Source organism: Otolemur garnettii, unplaced genomic scaffold (genome assembly GCF_000181295.1).
Source record: "Otolemur garnettii isolate 467f Iridium unplaced genomic scaffold, OtoGar3 scaffold00087, whole genome shotgun sequence".
NCBI classification, from domain to species: domain Eukaryota; kingdom Metazoa; phylum Chordata; class Mammalia; order Primates; family Galagidae; genus Otolemur; species Otolemur garnettii.
The window spans coordinates 2,468,816-2,474,650 of NW_003852482.1; the positions used below are offsets into that span (position 1 = coordinate 2,468,816).

Below are 5,835 nucleotides of genomic sequence, written 5' to 3' on the forward strand. Positions count from 1 at the left end.
TGCCAGTAGGCGGGTATAAGATGGGGTGTGGGGCTCACTCAGCCCCTGCCCCCACCACACCCTGCGCTGTCTCCTCAGTGTGACCAGTACCGCAAGGGCATCATCTCCGGCTCCATCTGCCAGGACCTGTGCGAGCTGCACAAGGTGGAATGGAGGACCTGCCTGTCTTCAGCCCCTAGCCAGCAGGTGAGCCCACAGGTGGGGGGGGGGCACACCCCTGCCATGGGAGGGGCACATCTCACAGAGGACCCTCCAGGTGTATAGTGGGCTCTGGCAGAACAAGGATGTGACCATCAAGTGAACAATGAGTCCCCCGGCAGGAGCTGGTGCTGTTTGACAAGCTCAACTGGGGCACCTCCATGAAGGACTTCCAGGAGATGGGCTCAGCGCCTGTAGCACAGTGGCTACAGTGCCAGCCAGCCACATACACCAAGGGAGCCAGGCTCAAACCTGGCCCAGGTCAGCTAAACAATGACAACTGCAACAAAAAATAGTTGGGCATTGTGGCAGGCGCCTGTAGTCCCAGCTACCTGGGAGGCTGAGGCAAGAGAATCGCTTAAGCCCAAGAGTTTGAGTTTCCTGTGAGCTGTGACGCCACAGCATTCTATAGTGAGACTCTGTCTCACAGGAAAAAAAAAAAAACCCACCAATTTTCCAGACTGGATCTTCAGTCTTTTTAAAACCAATTTCACAGGTTGGTACCTGTAGCTCAAGTGGCTAAGGCACCAGCCAGATACAACAAAACTGGTAGATTCAAATCCAGCCATGGCCTGCCAAATGACAACTACAACAACAAAAGCCAGACTTTGTGGCCGGTGCCTGTCGTCCCAGCTACTCGGGAGGCTGAGGCAAGAGAATCACTTAAGCCCAGGAGTTGGAGGTTGCTGTGAGCTGCAACGCCATAGTACTCTACCAAGGGCAACAGCTTAAGGGCTCTGTCTCAAAAAAATAAATAAATAAAATAAAACCAGTTTCACAGGGGGGAGCCTGTACCTCAGTGGTTATAGCACCAGCCACATGCTCCAGTGCTGGTGAGTTCCAACCCAGCCCAGGCCTCTCAACCTGTGGGTTGTGACTCACAGGAACTGTATTAAAGGGTCGCAGCATCAGGAAGGTTGAGAACCACTGTGCTAAACAAAAGAAAAATACAAAATAAAAACCTCAAAAAATATTAAAAAAAATTTTCACAAAATTAAACATTAGGTGGTGCCTGTGGCTCAAAAGGGTAAGGCACCAGTCCCATAGGCCAGAGGCTGCAGGTTCAAATCCAGCCCCAGCCAAAATTAGATGTTAGTTTTAAAACTTCTCTAGGAGGCTCAGCGCCCATAGCACAATGGGTAGGGAGCCACATACACCAAAGCTGGCGGGTTCAAACCCAGCCCGGGCCTGCTAAAGAACAATGACAACTACAACAAAAAACAGCTGGGCATTGTGGCAGGTGCCTGTAGTTGCAGCTACCCAGGAGGCTGAGGCAAGAGAATAGCTTAAGCCCAGGATTTGGAGGTTGCTGTGAGCTGACACCAGAGCACTCAACCTGGGGTGAAAGCTTGAGGCTCTGTCTCAAAAAAAAAAACATAACAAAAAAACTTCTCTAGGAGACAGCCAAGTGACGGTGCACCACCATAGCAGCTTATCCCTGACCCACCCCACAAATCCAGAGGCCCTGCACCCAGCACTCACTCCCTACAGGGTACCCTGGTGGGAGGAGTGCTGCAGCTGAACAGAGCATTCTGGTCCATACTCTGCTCATGAGACTCAGCATGTTACCCAGGGGAAAGTTCAAATCAAGATACACTCCACTCAATTCAAGATCAATTTATTCTCAAGTTTCGCCAACACAGAAATACTATCCTTGAAGTGCCCCAAATCCTTCCATAACAACTCTTGCTTGAAATTTCAAATGCAGTGCCTACATCCCTAATGCTAATCCTTTTTTCTGTTGTCACCCAGGGTAGGGTACAGTGGCATCATCACAGCTCTCAATAACCCAAAACATTTGGGCTCAAGTGATCCTCCTGCCTCAGCTTCCCAAAGAAGTGGACTACATAGGTAAAGCCACTATATCTAACTAATACTAAACTTTCTGGAAAGATGGAGTCTCACTATGTTGCTCAGGCTGGTCCCAAACTCCTGGCCTCAAGCAACCAAAGTGAGACTTTAGAGGATGTCATCAAGGTAATATGAAGTCTGTGTGGGGTGGTCCTGGCAGATGCGCCAGGAGCTGTGGTCCAGCTGGGCAGCTGGTGCACATGGCACCACAAAGTGGAAAGGAAAGGCTGAGGTCACAGGCAGTGGGCAGACCTGCATCAGCCTGGCCATCTTTGGAATAAAAGCAAAGCACACATTGCAGCTGCAGAGCCTTCGGGGCAGGCAGATCGCTGGGGACAGCCTGCTGGGTTGCAACACTTGGGGTGCAACATGTCCGGAAGGGTGAGTCTTAGGTGTGCCTCTGCTGACATCCTTTCTGGCTTCCAGATCTGAAAAATAAACAAGGGTGGTGAAACAAACCAGGCTTCTTCCCCTAACCTGGAGTCACTGAACCACCTCCACAAAATTTGTTATGTGAATTCTTAAAACTGCCTTTATTAAAGTTACATTTTTCCTCTTCAGGTGTGATGCTACAGCAAGGTGCTGACACAAGTACTCCTGGCATCAGGGCCTTGTAATTCTTTGCTGTGCTGCCCGCAATGCATAGTACAACATGCCACAGTGTCCTTGGCCTCTGTGCATAGCAGCAACTCCTATTTCTCCCATTCTTATGAAGATAGACACTGTCATGAGCCCTGGGAGGGGCACACAATTCACCCTGGTTGAAAATCTTCATGAGCCCCATAGGGCCCTGACATTGGCGCCACCAAGAGAATGAACAAGGCCATCCTCTGACATCCCCCTGTTCCACGCTGGTCCAGTTGTCTACCCCTCATCCTCTCATCCCACTTCTCTCAAGTCTCCTTACCTCACTAGTGTGAAGCATCTCCCGAAGCTCCACCCAGGGAGTGTCAGTGGTGGCCAGGACACAGGCAGCTTATACTACCCCAGAGTCCTTGGTCACACTTGCCTAAGTCCTCCTAAGACAGATCTACAGAAGGCTGAGGGGAGATCCTACTGGTTAATCTCTCTGTACCAAGAACTCACTCTGGGCCAGGAGCTTTAGATACACCATCACATTTAATCCTAACAGGCCCACTTTGTAGATGAAGAAGCTGAAACCAAGTGCAGTCTCCTGCCTGGGTTTCCAGCAACACCTGAAAGTACAGCACTGTGGCCACTGCACACACCATTCGGAGCCAGAGGTGGAGTCATGCCAAAGCATAACTAAAAGCTATGGCTTTGCACCTGAAGCTAAGTGGGTAGGGTGCTGGCCACATACACCAGGGCTGGCGGGTTCAAACCTGGCGCGGGCCTGCTGAACAACAATGACAACTGCAACAAAAAATAGCTAGGACTCAGCGCCTGTGGCTTAAGCAGCTACAGTGCCAGTCACATATACCTGAGCTGGCAGGTTTGAATCCAGTCTGGGCCGGCCAAACAATGATGGCTGCAACCAAAAAATAGCCAGCCGTTGTGGCAGGTACCCATAATCCCAACTACTTGGGAGGCAGAGACAGGTGAATCGCTTGAGCCTAGGAGTTGAGATTTCTGTGAGCTGTGATGCCACGGCACTCTATCCAGGGCAACAGCTTGAGGCTCTGTCTCAAAAAAAAAAAAAAAAAAAAACCCACAAAAAATAAAAACCCAGGTGCCCATAGTCTCAGCTACTTGGGAGGCTGAGGCAAAATAATCGCCTAAGCCCAGGAGTTGGAGGTTGCTGTGAGAGCTGTGTGACGCCATGGCACTCTACCCAGGGCAATAAAGTGAAACTCTGTCTCTAAAAATCAAAAAAACAAAACAAACAAACAAAAAAAACACCAAAACTAAATGCTACCTTACTATGGTTGAGAAATGTCAGGCTATAAACCATTCTTAGGGCTCACAGGATTCTGAACACTGAGCATAGAAATAGCTACTTTCTCTGTGCCCTGTTGTCACAGGCACAGCCACACCTGCGGTGCTGGCAGGTCCAGTACAGCATTTGTAGGGTAGCCAGAGTGGCGGGAGATTCAGAGGGCTGAGGCGTTGTCTCCTTACCAAGGTGTGGCTGAGGCCACGCTGGCCCAATCGCTCTGGCCAATGCTCCCAACGTACGCTGATCCTCAGAGGTTAACAGTCACTGTCCCACCTGTATTAAATAATGAGAACACTTGGCCCAGACGTGAGAGCACAACACAAGCTGGCTGTCACTAATTGAACCAAGCACCAGCAAACCTCCCCTAGTGCCAGACGTTCCAAGGTGATTCTGAAACATCACCCCTTCAACAAGGTGCCAGTAGGAATCAGCCAGCAAATATTACCCTTTATTCTTCCTATTGCTAGTTTTTAAAACTAAAATCAACCAAAGTTGCTGCCCCTAAGGGCATCCTCTACCTCCCCACTGCCACTTTTCAGACATCAAATGGTCAGAAGTGAGGGTTAGAAAGTGAGGACTGAGAGGTGCTGGATAAACTGGGATGGTCACCATGCCTGTCAGGAGGCCCACTCCAGATTTCTGCACCCATCACACTACACTTTTCACAGAGCTACTGGTGAGCACAGACACACTGGAAGGCCACAGAACCAGAGCTAGGGGAGCAGCACAAACCCCTGCGCTAGGACACTGCCCACGTGTCAGACTAATAATCATTCGAGTGTTCACAGGGTAGAACACCGAGCGTAGACATAGCCTCTTTCTCTCTGCCCCCTAATGACACAAATGTGGCACAGCAGCCACACCTGCAACACCTCTAGGGGAAGCTGCTGTTGAAGATGGAATAATTTACATTTTTATTCCCCTGTAGAGGGAACTTCTCATTACCCTGTTAAGGCAGAGCCAATCAGTCCCCAGTCACTTAGAATGTCACAGAGAAGGGGATGGTTGTATTGAGCAGTGAGCAAACCTGTTCCAGTACCAAAGCGTCAACTTACCCAAGACGCCAGCATCCCTCACAGGTGTAGTTTCCAGTGGACAAACTCCCTAGGGAAGAAACCAACATTTCATTCAAATCGTGGCAATATCACAGGGGAGCTGGTCTCCAGGGAGACAGAGCTATGAAGGGTCCCTGCCACCAGAACGCTCGTGCCTTCAACAACCGTTCTAGAAAAATCCAACACATATAACTCTCTACCCTTACTTCCCACTTAACTTGCAGGTGTGTGTGGAAATTCCGGCTACGCACAGTGGCGCTGTCAGAAACCCAACAGAATACTGACTGCTGCATCTCTGCAGACATCCAGGGACCAGACAGTACCCACCAGAAAACCACCAAGCAGTTCCTCTTCCCACTATAAGTCCACCGCGCTAAGTAGTAACACACCTTTTGACAATATGAAAATCGCCTAGCTTTTGGACAGAACGCAGTAAGCGGTGATAATATTAAAAAGACACCCAGAAACACGTGAGTTCCTCAAAGGCTCAGCTACTCAGGGAAACAGCCGGTGCGGAAGGCTCGTGAATAAATATGGCGGGGGAAGGTGCTCTCGTACTGTCCGGAGTCACCCACTGAGCCACATCTAGCCAGGCTTTCCCAAGTTCCCTAGGTGACAGTGGTGCACGACGCCTACAGGGCCAGCTCCCTCCCGACACTGGGACCCGTTTCCCCCTGCGCGGATAAAAGAGAAGCTCTAAATCTGCGCCTGGCCCCGCGAGCTGCAGGGAGGCAGCTGCGCCGCGTCGCCGCAGACTCCAGACGCCCCCACCCCAGCACCGCATCGCTGAGGCCCCAGGGCACCCGGAGCTTGAGCTCGGTCGCCCGGATGAGG

At 50.7% G+C, this 5,835-nt stretch overlaps 1 long non-coding RNA gene and 2 other non-coding genes across 3 annotated transcripts; all 3 read right to left on the minus strand.

Moving 5' to 3' along the window:
* Window positions 1-1,800: 1,800 nt before the first annotated feature.
* Window positions 1,801-5,735, minus strand: LOC111726941. Its single transcript, XR_002774606.1, has 3 exons — window positions 5,002-5,735; window positions 4,129-4,219; window positions 1,801-2,477 (listed from the first exon to the last, which is right to left on the minus strand). It is a non-coding gene; the product is annotated as an uncharacterized LOC111726941 (long non-coding RNA).
* Window positions 3,941-4,070, minus strand: LOC111726959. Its single transcript, XR_002774625.1, has one exon. It is a non-coding gene; the product is annotated as a small nucleolar RNA SNORA43 (small nucleolar RNA).
* On the minus strand, window positions 4,701-4,831 carry LOC111726961. Its single transcript, XR_002774627.1, has one exon. It is a non-coding gene; the product is annotated as a small nucleolar RNA SNORA17 (small nucleolar RNA).
* Window positions 5,736-5,835: the final 100 nt, after the last annotated feature.